Here is a 17455-nt window from a genome sequence, read left to right as displayed (position 1 = left end):
TCTCTCACTCATATTCTCTCTCACTCATATTCTCTCTCACTCATATTCTCTCTCACTCATATTCTCTCTCACTCATATTCTCTCTCACTCATATTCGCTCATATTCTCTCTCGCTCCTATTCTCTCTCTCGCTCATATTCTCTCTCTCTCGCTCCTATTCTCTCTCGCTCCTATTCTCTCTCTCGCTCCTATTCTCTCTCGCTCCTATTCTCTCTCTCGCTCCTATTCTCTCTCTCGCTCCTATTCTCTCTCTCGCTCCTATTCTCTCTCTCGCTCCTATTCTCTCTCTCGCTCATATTCTCTCTCTCGCTCATATTCTCTCTCTCTCGCTCATATTCTCTCTCGCTCATATTCTCTCTCGCTCATATTCTCTCTCTCGCTCATATTCTCTCTCTCGCTCATATTCTCTCTCTCGCTCATATTCTCTCTCTAGCTCATTCATCTCTATTCTCTCTCTCTCATATTCTCTCTCTCTCGCTCATATTCTCTCTCTAGCTCATTCATCTCTATTCTCTCTCTCGCTCATATTCTCTCTCTCGCTCATATTCTCTCTCTCGCTCATATTCTCTCTCTCGCTCATATTCTCTCTCTCGCTCATATTCTCTCTCGCTCATTCTCTCGCTCATATTCTCTCTCGCTCATATTCTCTCTCGCTCATATTCTCTCTCGCTCATATTCTCTCTCGCTCATATTCTCTCTCGCTCATATTCTCTCTCGCTCATATTCTCTCTCGCTCATATTCTCTCTCGCTCATATTCTCTCTCGCTCATATTCTCTCTCTCGCTCATTCTCTCTCTCTCGCTCATATTCTCTCTCGCTCATATTCTCTCTCGCTCATATTCTCTCTCGCTCATATTCTCTCTCGCTCATATTCTCTCTCGCTCATATTCTCTCTCGCTCATATTCTCTCTCGCTCATATTCTCTCTCGCTCATATTCTCTCTCGCTCATATTCTCTCTCGCTCATATTCTCTCTCGCTCATATTCTCTCTCGCTCATATTCTCTCTCGCTCATATTCTCTCGCTCATATTCTCTCGCTCATATTCTCTCTCTAGCTCATTCATCTCTATTCTCTCTCGCTCATATTCTCGCTCTCTCGCTCATATTCTCGCTCTCTCGCTCATATTCTCTCTCTCGCTCATATTCTCTCTCTCGCTCATATTCTCTCTCGCTCATACACTCTCTCGCTCACACACTCTCTCGCTCACACACTCTCTCGCTCACACACTCTCTCGCTCACACACTCTCTCGCTCACACACTCTCTCGCTCACACACTCTCTCGCTCACACACTCTCTCGCTCACACACTCTCTCGCTCACACACTCTCTCGCTCACACACTCTCTCGCTCACACACTCTCTCGCTCACACACTCTCTCGCTCACACACTCTCTCGCTCACACACTCTCTCGCTCACACACTCTCTCGCTCACACACTCGCTCATATTTGCTCACATTCTCTCTCGCTCACATTTGCTCACATTCTCTCTCGCTCACATTTGCTCACATTCTCTCTCGCTCACATTTGCTCACACTCTCTCGCTCACATTCTCTCTCGCTCATATTTGCTCACATTCTCTCTCGCTCATATTTGCTCACACTCTCTCGCTCACACTCTCTCGCTCACACTCCCTCGCTCTCTCTCACTCTCTCATTCTCTCTCTCTCATTCTCTCTCTCTCATTCTCTCTCATTCTCTCTCTCTCATTCTCTCTCTCTCATTCTCTCTCTCTCATTCTCTCTCGCTCTCTCTCTCTCTCTCTCTCTCTCGCTCATATTCTCTCTCGCTCATATTCTCTCTCGCTCATATTCTCTCTCGCTCATATTCTCTCTCGCTCATATTCTCTCTCGCTCATATTCGCTCTCGCTCATATTCTCGCTCTCGCTCATATTCGCTCTCGCTCATATTCTCGCTCTCGCTCATATTCGCTCTCGCTCATATTCTCGCTCTCGCTCATAGTCTCTCTCGCTCATAGTCTCAATAGTCTCTCTCGCTCATAGTCTCAATAGTCTCTCTCGCTCATAGTCTCAATAGTCTCTCTCGCTCATAGTCTCAATAGTCTCTCTCGCTCATAGTCTCTCTCGCTCATAGTCTCTCGCTCATAGTCTCTCGCTCATAGTCTCTCTCGCTCATAGTCTCAATAGTCTCTCTCGCTCATAGTCTCAATAGTCTCTCTCGCTCATAGTCTCAATAGTCTCTCTCGCTCATAGTCTCAATAGTCTCTCTCGCTCATAGTCTCTCTCGCTCATAGTCTCTCGCTCATAGTCTCTCGCTCATAGTCTCTCGCTCATAGTCTCTCGCTCATAGTCTCTCGCTCATAGTCTCTCGCTCATAGTCTCTCGCTCATAGTCTCTCGCTCATAGTCTCTCGCTCATAGTCTCTCGCTCATAGTCTCTCGCTCATAGTCTCTCGCTCATAGTCTCTCGCTCATAGTCTCTCTCGCTCATAGTCTCTCTCGCTCATAGTCTCTCTCGCTCATAGTCTCTCTCGCTCATAGTCTCTCGCTCATAGTCTCTCGCTCATAGTCTCTCGCTCATAGTCTCTCGCTCATAGTCTCTCGCTCATAGTCTCTCGCTCATAGTCTCTCGCTCATAGTCTCTCGCTCATAGTCTCTCGCTCATAGTCTCTCGCTCATAGTCTCTCGCTCATAGTCTCTCGCTCATAGTCTCTCGCTCATAGTCTCTCGCTCATAGTCTCTCGCTCATAGTCTCTCGCTCATAGTCTCTCGCTCATAGTCTCTCGCTCATAGTCTCTCGCTCATAGTCTCTCGCTCATAGTCTCTCGCTCATAGTCTCTCGCTCATAGTCTCTCGCTCATAGTCTCTCGCTCATAGTCTCTCGCTCATAGTCTCTCGCTCATAGTCTCTCGCTCATAGTCTCTCGCTCATAGTCTCTCGCTCATAGTCTCTCGCTCATAGTCTCTCGCTCATTCTCTCTCTCTCGCTCATTCTCGCTCATTCTCTCTCTCGCTCATTCTCTCTCTCGCTCATTCTCTCTCTCGCTCATTCTCTCTCTCTCGCTCATTCTCTCTCTCGCTCATTCTCTCTCTCGCTCATTCTCTCTCTCGCTCATTCTCTCTCTCGCTCATTCTCTCTCTCTCACTCTCTCGCTCACTCTCTCGCTCACTCTCTCTCTCTCTCACTCTCTCTCTCTCTCACTCTCTCTCTCGCTCACTCTCTCGCTCACTCTCTCGCTCACTCTCTCACTCTCTCTCTCTCTCACTCTCTCGCTCACATTCTCTCTCTCTCGCTCATTCTCTCTCTCTCGCTCATTCTCTCTCTCTCGCTCATTCTCTCTCATTCTCTCTCTCGCTCATTCTCTCTCTCGCTCATTCTCTCTCTCGCTCATTCTCTCTCTCGCTCATTCTCTCTCTCTCGCTCATTCTCTCTCTCGCTCATTCTCTCTCTCGCTCATTCTCTCTCTCTCGCTCATTCTCTCTCTCTCGCTCATTCTCTCTCTCTCGCTCATTCTCTCTCTCGCTCATTCTCTCTCTCGCTCATTCTCTCTCTCGCTCATTCTCTCTCTCTCGCTCATTCTCTCTCTCGCTCATTCTCTCTCTCTCGCTCATTCTCTCTCTCGCTCATTCTCTCTCTCTCGCTCATTCTCTCTCTCTCGCTCATTCTCTCTCTCTCGCTCATTCTCTCTCTCTCTCGCTCATTCTCTCTCTCTCGCTCATTCTCTCTCGCTCATTCTCTCTCTCGCTCATTCTCTCTCTCTCGCTCATTCTCTCTCTCTCGCTCATTCTCTCTCTCTCGCTCATTCTCTCTCTCTCTCGCTCATTCTCTCTCTCTCTCGCTCATTCTCTCTCGCTCATTCTCTCTCGCTCATTCTCTCTCTCGCTCACTCTCTCTCGCTCATACTCTCTCTCGCTCACTCTCTCTCGCTCACTCTCTCTCTCGCTCACTCTCTCTCTCGCTCACTCTCTCTCTCGCTCACTCTCTCTCTCGCTCACTCTCTCTCTCGCTCACTCTCTCGCTCACTCTCTCTCTCGCTCACATTCTCTCTCTCTCGCTCACATTCTCTCTCTCTCGCTCATTCTCTCTCTCTCGCTCATTCTCTCTCTCTCGCTCATTCTCTCTCTCTCGCTCATTCTCTCTCTCTCGCTCATTCTCTCTCTCTCGCTCATTCTCTCTCTCTCGCTCATTCTCTCTCTCTCGCTCATTCTCTCTCTCTCGCTCATTCTCTCTCTCTCGCTCATTCTCTCTCTCTCGCTCATTCTCTCTCTCTCGCTCATTCTCTCTCTCTCGCTCATTCTCGCTCATTCTCTCTCTCGCTCATTCTCTCTCTCGCTCATTCTCTCTCTCGCTCATTCTCTCTCTCTCGCTCATTCTCTCTCTCGCTCATTCTCTCTCTCGCTCATTCTCTCTCTCGCTCATTCTCTCTCTCGCTCATTCTCTCTCTCTCACTCTCTCGCTCACTCTCTCGCTCACTCTCTCTCTCTCTCACTCTCTCTCTCTCTCACTCTCTCTCTCGCTCACTCTCTCGCTCACTCTCTCTCTCTCTCACTCTCTCTCTCTCTCACTCTCTCGCTCACATTCTCTCTCTCTCGCTCACATTCTCTCTCTCTCGCTCATTCTCTCTCTCTCGCTCATTCTCTCTCTCTCGCTCACATTCTCTCTCTCTCGCTCACATTCTCTCTCTCTCGCTCACATTCTCTCTCTCTCGCTCACATTCTCTCTCTCTCGCTCACATTCTCTCTCTCTCGCTCACATTCTCTCTCTCTCGCTCATTCTCTCTCTCTCGCTCATTCTCTCTCTCTCGCTCATTCTCTCTCTCTCGCTCATTCTCTCTCTCTCGCTCATTCTCTCTCTCGCTCATTCTCTCTCTCTCACTCTCTCGCTCACTCTCTCGCTCACTCTCTCTCTCTCTCACTCTCTCTCTCTCTCACTCTCTCGCTCACTCTCTCGCTCACTCTCTCTCTCTCTCACTCTCTCTCTCTCTCACTCTCTCGCTCACATTCTCTCTCTCTCGCTCACATTCTCTCTCTCTCGCTCATTCTCTCTCTCTCGCTCATTCTCTCTCTCTCGCTCACATTCTCTCTCTCTCGCTCACATTCTCTCTCTCTCGCTCACATTCTCTCTCTCTCGCTCATTCTCTCTCTCTCGCTCATTCTCTCTCTCTCGCTCACATTCTCTCTCTCTCGCTCACATTCTCTCTCTCTCGCTCACATTCTCTCTCTCTCGCTCACATTCTCTCTCTCTCGCTCACATTCTCTCTCTCTCGCTCACATTCTCTCTCTCTCGCTCATTCTCTCTCTCTCGCTCATTCTCTCTCTCTCGCTCATTCTCTCTCTCTCGCTCATTCTCTCTCTCTCGCTCATTCTCTCTCTCTCGCTCATTCTCTCTCTCTCGCTCATTCTCTCTCTCTCATTCTCTCTCTCTCTCTCTCATTCTCTCTCTCTCGCTCATTCTCTCTCTCTCGCTCATTCTCTCTCTCTCGCTCATTCTCTCTCGCTCATTCTCTCTCTCTCGCTCATTCTCTCTCTCTCGCTCATTCTCTCTCTCGCTCATTCTCTCTCTCGCTCATTCTCGCTCATTCTCTCTCTCGCTCATTCTCTCTCTCTCTCTCTCATTCTCTCTCTCTCGCTCATTCTCTCTCTCTCGCTCATTCTCTCTCTCTCGCTCATTCTCTCTCGCTCATTCTCTCTCTCTCGCTCATTCTCTCTCTCTCGCTCATTCTCTCTCTCGCTCATTCTCTCTCTCGCTCATTCTCGCTCATTCTCTCTCTCGCTCATTCTCTCTCTCTCGCTCATTCTCTCTCTCTCTCTCATTCTCTCTCTCTCTCTCTCATTCTCTCTCTCTCGCTCATTCTCTCTCTCTCGCTCATTCTCTCTCTCTCGCTCATTCTCTCTCTCTCGCTCATTCTCTCTCTCGCTCATTCTCTCTCTCGCTCATTCTCGCTCATTCTCTCTCTCGCTCATTCTCTCTCTCTCGCTCATTCTCTCTCTCTCGCTCATTCTCTCTCTCTCGCTCATTCTCTCTCTCTCGCTCATTCTCTCTCTCTCGCTCATTCTCTCTCTCTCGCTCATTCTCTCTCTCTCGCTCATTCTCTCTCTCTCGCTCATTCTCTCTCTCTCGCTCATTCTCTCTCTCTCGCTCATTCTCTCTCTCTCGCTCATTCTCTCTCTCTCGCTCATTCTCTCTCTCTCGCTCATTCTCTCTCTCTCGCTCATTCTCTCTCTCTCGCTCATTCTCTCTCTCTCGCTCATTCTCTCTCTCTCGCGCATTCTCTCTCTCTCGCGCATTCTCTCTCTCGCATTCTCTCTCTCTCTCATTCTCTCTCTCGCTCATTCTCTCTCTCGCTCATTCTCTCTCTCGCTCATTCTCTCTCTCGCTCATTCTCTCTCTCGCTCATTCTCTCTCTCTCGCTCATTCTCTCTCTCTCGCTCATTCTCTCTCTCTCGCTCATTCTCTCTCTCGCTCATTCTCTCTCTCGCTCATTCTCTCTCTCGCTCATTCTCTCTCTCGCTCATTCTCTCTCTCGCTCATTCTCTCTCTCGCTCATTCTCTCTCTCGCTCATTCTCTCTCTCGCTCATTCTCTCTCTCGCTCATTCTCTCTCGCTCATTCTCTCTCGCTCATTCTCTCTCTCGCTCATTCTCTCTCTCGCTCATTCTCTCTCTCGCTCATTCTCTCTCTCGCTCATTCTCTCTCTCGCTCATTCTCTCTCTCGCTCATTCTCTCTCTCGCTCATATACTCTCCCTCATATGTTTTGCTGCAGAACAAAGTGACGAGTTCACATTCCAGACATATCTACTCTCGCTCTCATATTCGCTCTATGCGAGAGAGAGAGAATATGCGAGAGAGAGAGAGAATATGCGAGAGAGAATATGCGAGAGAGAGAGAATATGCGAGAGAGAGAGAGAATATGCGAGAGAGAGAGAGAATATGCGAGAGAGAGAGAGAATATGCGAGAGAGAGAGAATATGCGAGAGAGAGAGAGAATATGCGAGAGAGAGAGAGAATATGCGAGAGAGAGAGAATATGCGAGAGAGAGAATATGCGAGAGAGAGAGAATATGCGAGAGAGAGAATATGCGAGAGAGAGAGAGAATATGCGAGAGAGAGAGAGAATATGCGAGAGAGAGAATATGCGAGAGAGAGAGAATATGAGAGAGAGAGAGAATATGCGAGAGAGAGAGAGAATATGCGAGAGAGAGAGAGAATATGCGAGAGAGAGAGAGAATATGCGAGAGAGAGAGAGAATATGCGAGAGAGAGAGAGAATATGCGAGAGAGAGAGAGAATATGCGAGAGAGCGAATATGCGAGAGAGCGAATATGCGAGAGAGCGAGAATATGCGAGAGAGAGAGAGAATATGCGAGAGAGAGAGAGAGAGAATATGCGAGAGAGAGAGAGAGAATATGCGAGAGAGAGAATATGCGAGAGAGAGAATATGCGAGAGAGAGAATATGCGAGAGAGAGAATATGCGAGAGAGAGAATATGCGAGAGAGAGAATATGCGAGAGAGAATGCGAGAGAGAGAATATGCGAGAGAGAGAGAGAATATGCGAGAGAGAGAGAATGCGAGAGAGAGAGAGAGAGAATGCGAGAGAGAGAGAATGCGAGAGAGAGAGAATATGCGAGAGAGAGAGAGAGAGAATATGCGAGAGAGAGAGAGAATATGCGAGAGATAGAGAATATGCGAGAGATAGAGAATATGCGTCATGGTCTAGGGAGGCAATTTTGGCCGTAGAGGTAGACATTCCTCGAAGTCCTCTCAGGGTCAGCAGAAGTTCAATTGCCACTGGGCTACTAGTTAACTGGCACAGCGGTTTTCCTTCTTTTGGCAATAACTCTCCTTCAGGGCGACCAGGTTGCACTCCAATGATTCGCCTGGGTCCATGAGACTAAGTTGCAACTTTTGAGCATTAGATCATTGTCTCTTGGTCAATCTGGTTTACCAACTTGCCCCAGCAGGCTTCAGCTTTTGTGGCCCTGTGCTGCGAACAGCAAGTAAGCCAACTTTTGGAGTCTCCGCTTCAAGATGGGCTTGGGGGGATGACTTCTCTACAAGCAGGACACAGCAGACACAGAGCTTTGCTTCGCTAACCCAATGAGCAGAGGTGCAGTCCAATTCAGTGCAGCCTCTTCGTCACCAGTTCCAAGGTCAGCAGGGCGGTACTTCTTTGGTACTCTTCTAATTAAACGGGATCGGAGTTCTGGGTGCCAGGTGTGCACTTTTTGTTTCATCTTTAGTTATAGGATTTAAATGGGGCCGTTAGGGGCACAATGAGATACTTCGACAAAAACAAATGGTCGACCTCCTCCCCTGCCATGTTGAAAAAAAGGCTTTTAAATGATTGATATGGGACGATAGAGGCAGCCCGTAAATTGATAGAGCAAGAATTGCAGAAATTTGAAGACTCCTTAACAGTGCTAGAAAAAGCTATAGTAGATAATGCTACCTTTAATGACATACTCTGGAAACACAAGGAAAAACATACAACTCTGATAGGCAGAATAATCCATGCATATCAACCTTTCTATGTGGAAAGAACACCCTGGCGATGATCAGGCAAGTACACGGACATGGTTCATTAAAGAGAAACATTTTGGCACCGCTGTAACTGCATTTAAGGTGAACCCCGATAGCAAAAATACTCAGGAAACTAAATACAGTTTTAATGAGTACTACTGTAAATAATACAGGTAACCATCTCACTAAAGCAACAGAGTTCTTTTTAGACAGTCTAATATTGCCATGAGTGGCACCACAGTACAGGAAGAAAACGGGTGGGACAATTACTGAACTAGATATCGGGGGAGTCTGCGTGGGCTGGCAGCTGGGAAGACCCCGGGCTTAGATGGGCTTCATATCAAATTCTACAACACCTACCTGGCTCAGCTGTTCAAGAAACTGCTATATTAAACACCATCACATTTGATGACAGAGGTCTCCATCCCCCACCGCGGAGAAAGCCTTAATGATGTCATTGCCAAATCAGACATGACTGTCTTGATAGCTCATCGCATAGGCCCCTTTCAATACTGAACAGACTACAACATACAGAGCAAAACTCTAGGATCATACCCGATTTATCCCATGAAAATAAACCTTCTTAAATATAAGACAGATATTCCAAATACTGGAGTTTTCTCCTACCCAATGGCCCCAACAGGCCTCCTTGGTGCTCAACCTTGAAAAGGACTTTTGACGCTTTAAGTTGGCAGTACAGGTTTAAGGTCCTTGAACAATTCGAAGAAAAAAGGTACAGTGGATTAAATAGCTCTATGCGAAACCATTAGCAAGGGCAAGAATAGGGAAAAGTGTCTATGCTCCAAACAAAGTGAGCAAGTGCTTTCGGGGAGCAGTGCTTTCCGGGAGCTCTGTCCCCGGTGCTCTTTGCCGTACCAACAGAACCAATAGTGGCTAGAATGCACGGACACTGTATGGAGAGGACATTCATCAAATACATCAGAGTTAATACAGGTCAAAATGCTCAGGTTTTACAAAAGTTTAGAGGTGTCCAAACTGGCAGTTAACCGGTCAACATCATAGTTGTTTCCCAACAAGCTAGAGCACAGAGTAAATCTGAGTGGTGGGAGATCAATTGGGAACTTAACCTTTGGTTATTTGGTGATCACGCTTGCCATTCCGTAGGGGATTTGCCAGATGGAAATCAAACTAAGCTGTGAGCGTCCTAAGGTCCCAATTAGTGTTTTCAAAAATGTTGCAAGTGAATTATTGAATGAATGGATAAAGTTTTTATGGTTTCAATTTCTCAAAATTGGTACAATTACATTAACACCTAAATCTAATATGAAGTACTTTATCTCTACAAAGAATTAGGTGGTCTGCGAAAAAACATTAAAAAAGTGTTTTAATTAATAAGTCTATTACTCAACTGATGGACCATGCATAACAATTGTTTAAGGGCTAAAGTCCCATCATGGTCTAGATTTCCCTGTGATTTAATGGAGTAAGTTATATTTATGTATTTGTCAAATCGGGCTAAGTCTATTGAATAGTACTTATCGGACAGTAGTCCAGGGCTTGTTTAGATGTTGAGATACCAAGTTTTAAAAACATTTGTTATAGCAAAGTGGAAGGTGCTGATAAAAAATTATAGGCAGCAGCAAAGAAGGTGTAACATGGATTCTTTCCTGTTTTTGCAAATCAAACTTTAGCCATAACAGACGCAATTTTCAGTTGGCTCTGAGAATTCAATTTCTGCACTCCCTGCTTAAAGCCACCTTTAGGTTGGATTGCATTTTCACCAGAGTTTGAAAATGTATGAGCGCAGGCAGCAGATTGTATTTTCTACAAGTCCGCCTTTCTCAAGAGAGCCAGAACCTGCTTATGTAAGACTGATTTTATAGCCAGATGCGAGGTAGAAGTAGTTGTTAAAATTTCCAATTTCACGTTTAAGGCCTAAGCCGCAGTTTTTAAATACAAGGACCAAGGAATGTCAGTCTGTCTCTTTTAGCTTCAATGAGTAATAGTATTCGTTAAATGATACCTTACATTCTAGTGCCTGCCAAGTCAGGCTGAAGTCAATACGTAACAGAGATCCACAAGCGACAAGGTTTGGTAGGTGGAAAATTCTTCTGTATGCCATATACTGCAGTTTACTCAACAATGGTTAAGCTTGGTGACTATAAGAAATAGTCAGTAGCAGTTTTGCTCGATCGAGTAGCTCTTATAATAACTTCTGCTGACGGACTGGGTAAATGACTAATTTGCGCAGTGCAAAGGTTACAGCAGAGGCTTTTCTTGTGTTTTATTTTAGATGCTGTAAGAAGCTGGCTCTGTATATACTATACCAAAAAGAGGTATAGTACGCACAGAGTCCAGTAAGTCCCCAAAATCATGGCAGAGGTCGAAGTAGATAATACCTTAATCTCAATTTAGTGGTAGCTGGGCTGAGCAGTTCGGCTTATCAAAGGGTAGTGTTAAGCTTTTATTGTACACACTCAGGCAAGAAATGAAAGTGCACACTCAAAGACGGAATCCAGACCAATTGGTTGAATAAAAAGTTGTTACTTTGTTATTTTATTATTCTAGAACCAAGAATTCCCTAGTGCAGGGAAGTTTTCTAGTTTGTAAAAGTATCAATACATTTCAACAATGCAATGATGTTTTGTAAATGCAGTTATTACTTTACAGCAGTAAGAATACTTTCAGTACATGCCAATTAAGTACAGTTGTATGCTTTTGCAGCAATAAGGTAAGATGGCTAGACAGTACAATGTAATAGACAGAACCACAATACAATACTATGGAGGAAAACAATGTTAAAAAGTTTACAAGCAAGTACTCTACCTACTTGACCAGGCTTTCAGAGTTTAGGACAACACAGGGCAAGGTTCAAGACTATGTAGGTACTGCACCACCATCGGCACAGAGGTGGCCGAGCGCAGAGGGGGTGGGGGTATACATCAAAGAGGCACAGTCTGCAGGTAGGTACCCGTGGTCCTAGGGCAAATGCGCCAAGGGTTGAAGTGGGCACGTGGTGGGGGCCACAAAGCAGCACCAAAGCTACACCACCAGCGGCTCAGGGGCAGCCGGGTGCAAACCAGCATTGGGCGCCCAATGCTTCTCAATGGAGGTTGTTTGTTTCGGAAAGAGGTAGCATGCTTGGACCAGAAGGCTGGAGAAAGGCAACCAATGGCTGGGAAGGTAGGTTGGATAACTGGGGGACAGAGGATGCAAGGGTGTCTTTGGTGTGGGGTTTTCTCAGCTGTTTCTGGTCATTGTCGGGAGACAAGAATTTTTCTCGAAGGCAGGGCAGGTCTGGGGGATCTTGGAGGCTGCTGGCTTGCGGACTCGCTGGTTTCAGCTCAGAGGGTCTCTGAAGCAGGAGACAGGCCGGGTATTCTACAGCCCAAAGTGGGGGTCCGAACTGGTGGGAGCTCGCTACTGATAGCAGCAAAGGCGTTGGGTAGCTAAAATAGGCGGCAAGCTTTTGAAGCTTCCCCTTCGTTGACCCGGCCCATCCTGGGCAGGAGGCCTGACCCCTTTGCCCAAGATGGGCTGTGTTTCAGGACCCAGGTGGCTTGTAACCATTCAGGAACCACACAAGGGCTTGTCGTTTTTCAGGGGGATGCCTTCTGAGTGCATTTTAATTAAATCAAACTCTGGCATCAGTGTGGGTTTAACATGCTCAGACGTTTGGTACCAAACTTCTCAGTCTTCAGTAAAGTCATCATGGAGCTGTGGCATTTGTGCTGACAAACACCCAGCCCATGTACTCAAAAGGGCTTCTCTGCACTTACATCGGAATGGCACAGACATTGTAGGGGCAAATTGCTCAGGCACCTATGCCCTCTCCTGTGGTATGGTGCACCCCGCCTTTAGAGTGGTGACTTACCCATGCCAAAGGCAGTGTTGGGGGGCATGGTACACAGGGATGTGTTCCCTCTTCAGTTTGGTATGCACCAAAACACGGAGCCTGCAATGGCACTGTGTGTCAGTGTTAAGGTGAGGGGTCTCTGATGATAGCATAATACATGCTGCAGCCCTCAAAGACCCTCTCTGGTTACAAAGCCTTTGGTACCAGGGGTACCTTTCACAAGGGACTTACACGTGGCCCATAAGTATGCTAATCATGGAGACAAAGGTACAGTTTTGGGAAAAAAAGCGATTGGCATGGAATCATGTATCTAGCAAAAAGTTAGGGGGTAACCATGCAAAAAGGGGCACTTTCCTACATCTGCAAATTCGGTTTAACGCTCTCCATAAACCAAACAACCAAGTAGTTACATTTCAGTGTGTGCACGATTTTCAGATGACCTAGCCTCTAGCACTGCTTGGGTTTGTTCTTATATCTCCCAAAGACCATCGCCTTTCTCTTGTGAACAATGGCCACCAAGTTATTTAGATGGTAGTTAGGCAAGTGAATGCAGCAAGCCAAGTTTGGTGTGTTCTAAATATTATCGGGTCATCTGCCTATTTTAGAATAACCAGCAGCCTGTGTGATCTGATCCTTGGTGGAATTGTATTTGCCTTTGAAAGGGCGCAACCTGGATCAGCTTCATAGTCGTTAAATAGCATGAGGGGCTAAAGCCCAGCCGTGGTTTAGGCCCACGTGTCAGAATAAAACGAAATAATTACCCAAGGTAAAATGAGTGGATTGCCCCAGTTTGCAAGTTTAACCAAGAGGTTTTTTTTGGTCAACCCCATCAAAGGCTGCATAATAATGTACTTGGCATGCAAAAAGTGGTGGGTGGGAACGCAAAGGAGTGCAATGTGCCAAGTGAAACAAGGCAACTATGTTGGTTGAAGTAGATAAGCTTTACCTAAATCCGGTTTTATAAAAAAAAAAAAAAAAAGTCTACTCCTCACTCCCTATTCTCCAATTCATGTAATACATTTTTGCATAAGGTTTAATGAATCTGTGTTATTGTCCTTTTTGTAAATTATGTGTAGGGAAGAACTTCTCCAGGATGGCGGCAAAAAAGGCGGTTTGAAAAGATTCCTAGTAAAGAGGTGCAAAATTATAAATCGGGGTTAAAAAGCAAGCCTGGGAACCCACTGTAGCAAGGTGCCCAGTTTTCTCTGATGGCTTTGATAACTTTGTTAACATCAGCTATGCTAAACGAACTTGTTTAATTTTTATGGCACCGAGTTTTCTGGTTTAAGTCTGTTTTCGTAGGTGTACTCTGTAACCCTGCGTCGATATAGAGCCCAGGGACATGCTCAATCTACTTGGTGGTATGGATGCCATTCCCTCAAATGTAAGATTCATTATTGAAGGTGCTCACATTTTGCCAAAATATAGCCTGATTGTTACATCCTAGCAAGGCATAAAAGTATTTTGTATAAAGCAAGCAGCTGGGTTCTAGCTGACAGCACTACCAGACTTAGTCGCAATCTTATTAACCTATATTGCCCTCCTCAAATGATCTGCTGCTAGACGATCATAAAATAAATACAACACTTTGTGGGTGAGAGGCAACATAAAAAGGACAAATCAAATGTACATATTTAGACTGACGAAATTGTTCTTGTGTTGGTATCTTTCTTTTATTTGTCAGATGTATTTGCAGTATGCATAGGAACGAAATCAGCCAACGCGTTTCGCCCAGAAAAAAGGGCTTCTTCAGGGCTGTAATGGCAGACAATTATAAGCATACATAAGTATGTTTCAAAAAGAAGAGAACACACAGAAATATTACATAGTGTTAATCGAAAGAGAGAGAGAAAATGCCAGTGCATTTGAGTTTGAAGGGTGCTCAAGTGGTGAGAGAAAAAGGTGAGCATAATTTCAGAGAGAGGAGGCGTGCGTGACCCAACACAACGGCCCTAGGGACTAGCAGATGGGCACTTGGGTGGAAAGAAGATTCAGTGTCTGATATGGTGGGTGAATGGGATCCCCAAAGAAAGCAAGGACAAGTTAGACATAACCGTGCTGTTTCTTAATTAAGGTGGTGAGCACCTAAAAATAAAAAGTGAGAGTGAGCAGCACACATCTAAAAGCAAAGTGCTAGTGGATACCGTGAGAGATATAGTGACACAAAGGTGTCCGTTAGGGAAGCACTAAAAAACCCATGCCGCCTGCAAAATTACCCACCTAAAAAAACGCTACAGTAGCTTACCAAATACTGTAGATAAGAAAGTAGTTCTTAGGAATATTTCAAAGAAGTGCGTCAATTGTAAAATCTGAAAGATAAATTAATTAGAGAAACTGTTCAGGTAACCAGCAGTCAGAGAGATGTCTAATGTGTCTCAAGTAGATACAAGACATACCTGGTCCAGAGTTGAGATTGTCCCGTGTAGGGGAAAATTCTTTGAGGAAAGCAAAAGGACCTACAATAAAACGGGGAAAATATATGTATCCTGTTATAAAGTAAAAGCGACTTAAAAAGCAGGACGACGCAAATGACAACTCAAAGCAAGGTCAGCGTATAACTAGATGGAGCAACAGGAGAGCAACTGGCTCAACTTGTAAGATGATATCTCAACATGACCAAAAGAAAGGGGGCTTTTCTTAATGTGGACAGTGCAGTGACCAGGACCCCCTTAGGAGCGGACCTCTATTTATCATGTAATGGTATTGCGGCCGTGGTCTCTATTACCAACATAAAAACAACATTTATGTCGGAGTAGGTATGCATAAACACGTGGTAAGGTAATAGCAGTGGCCAGTAGCTCGAACTAATACTGTTCTCAGGACACCCCCGCGCCGCACGGCGACCAGCTGTGTGTGTGCCCCCGCCTCGCTGCTGCCCGCAGCCTCGCTGTGTCTGCCTCTCTGCTCCCTGCCCCTCTGCCGCTTCTAGCGTGCGTGTGTTTGTTGCCAACTTTATTTAACTTTTATTTTATCCTTTGCTAACTGTTTATTCCTTTTTGTATCTCCCCACCCCTCCGCCGCTTCCAGCGTGCGTGTATTTTTGCCAACTGTATTTAAGTTCTATTTCTTTCCTTTTGTAACTGTTTATTTCCTTTTTATCTCGTCTCTGCTGTCCCCTACACGCTGTTGTGTAGGCTTCGTTGTTGTTCCCCTGTGCCCGCCCCGCTCCCCGCCGCCGTCCAAGCGGCCACGCCCCCTTTCGTTCTGTGCCCTCCCCGCTCCCGCCTCCCAGCTCCCAGCTGCTCCTCCCTCCCACTTCGCCATAAATGGCGACCGCGCGTACGTGCAGCGGTCACGCGCAGCGGGCGCACCGATTGTGCGCCGATGGCGCGCCAAAGGCAAGCCCGTCTGCGCCCGTCCGCGCCTGGACCGCGCCCGGACCTCTGGTCCCCAGCGATGCAAGACCAACCGACGAACCTACGACGCCGCCACCCTCAACGCACTCAATGCCGGACGGAACCCTGCCTTCTGCCGTGCCGCCCCAAGACGCGTCCACGGACCCTTCTCCTGCCAAGCCTGCCGATTCACCTGCTCCACCCCCGCCAAATCGAGCACCAGCAGTAACCACCTGAAGTGCATCCTACTGAACACCCGCTCCGTCCACAGGCACGCCGTGCAACTCTGGGACCTGCTCGACGCAACAGCACCGGACATCGCGTTTCTCACCGAAACCTGGATGAACGCCTCCTCAGCACCCAACATCGCCATAGCTATCCCGGACGGATACAAGATCACCCGGAAGGACCGCGTCAACCAGACGGGAGGAGGCATCGCCATCGTACACAAGAACACCATCCGCATCTCGACCAAATCCGACGACACCTTCACCACCGCCGAACACCTGCACTTCCAGATACACACTGACCCCAAGACCACCCTCCGAGGCACCCTCATCTACAGACCCCCGGGACCACGCACACAATTCAGCTAAGACATCGCAGACTTCGTCAGCCCGCACGTCCTGCCCTCCGCCAACTACATCCTCCTAGGGGACCTCAACTTCCACCTGGAGAACAACAACGACAGAAACACCACCGCCCTGCTGGACAACCTCGGACTCAAGCAACTGGTGAACACCCCCACCCACTACGCCGGCCACACGCTTGACCCAGTCTTCTCATCCAGCAAGCACATCTCCTTCAGCCACGCCACCGGACTCCACTAGACCGACCACAGCTGCGTCCACTTCAGCTTCAGAAAAACTGCGACCCACCACCACCCGCAACAGGTTCCCTGCTGGAGCAAGATCACCGCCGAGCTGCTCACCGCCTCCCTCAGCCAGAACACCCCCACCAACACAACGGACCCCCAACGAAGCAGCCAGCAACCTCACCAAGTGGCTGAGCGCCTGCGACGACATCGCACCACTAAAGAACCCCCCCAGCAGACCCGCCAGCAAGAAAACCCCCTGGTTCACCGGCGAACTCAAGGAATCCAAGAAGAACTGCCGCACCCTGGAGAAAGCCAGGCAGCTCAACCAAACCACAGACAACATGACCGCCCTCAAGCACGCCACCCGCAAACACCATCAGCTGATCCGCGCCACCAAGAAGTCGGCACTCAAAGAACGACTGGACAACAACGCCCCCGACAGCAAGGAACTTTTCAGCATCGTCAAAGATTTCTCCAACCCCAGCACCGGAAACAACGACATCACCCCCTCGCAAGACCTCTGCAACTGACTCGCCGCGTTCTTCCACCGCAAGATCGCCGACATACACAACAGCTTCAACGCACAGACAACGCACCCTATCACCGAACCAACGCCCGCCACCACCACCCTCTGCAACTGGACCCCGATCAGCACCGAAGACACCACCCGCACGATTAACTCCATCCACTCCGGATCACCAACCGACCCCTGCCCACACCACGTCTTCAACAAAACAGACGCCATCATCGCACCCCATTTCCGGAACATCATCAACTCCTCCTTCCACACCGCCACCTTCCCGGAAAGCTGGAAGCACGCCGAGCTGACCACCCTCCTGAAGAAACCAACGGCGGACCCCACCGACCTCAAGAACTACCGTCCCATCTCGCTCCTTCCCTTTCCGGCCAAAGTCATCGAGAAGATCGTCAACAAACAGCTTGCCGCCTTCCTCGAGACGAATGGATCCCTCGACCCCTTGCAGTCCGGGTTCCGGGCAAACCACAGCACCGA

At 47.7% G+C, this 17455-nt stretch overlaps 1 protein-coding gene across 3 annotated transcripts in view; it reads right to left on the bottom strand.

The window, feature by feature from the left end:
• Positions 1-17455, bottom strand: part of CDC27 (cell division cycle 27) — a 1228661-nt gene that overhangs the window by 1147229 nt on the left and 63977 nt on the right. The window contains exon 1 of one of the 3 annotated variants that reach the window (XM_078645033.1): positions 14537-14554. The exons of the other annotated variants lie outside the window; for them this stretch is intronic. The gene's annotated coding sequence lies outside the window, so the exon portion shown is untranslated. Of the gene's footprint in view, positions 1-14536; positions 14555-17455 lie in introns of those variants that run through there. 3 annotated transcript variants of the gene reach the window in all.

This window comes from Lissotriton helveticus, chromosome 5_1, assembly GCF_964261635.1.
Source record: "Lissotriton helveticus chromosome 5_1, aLisHel1.1, whole genome shotgun sequence".
Taxonomy (NCBI): Eukaryota; Metazoa; Chordata; class Amphibia; order Caudata; family Salamandridae; genus Lissotriton; species Lissotriton helveticus.
The sequence above is the reverse complement of the archived record's forward strand: the minus strand, read 5'-3'. Positions and strand labels throughout refer to the sequence as shown.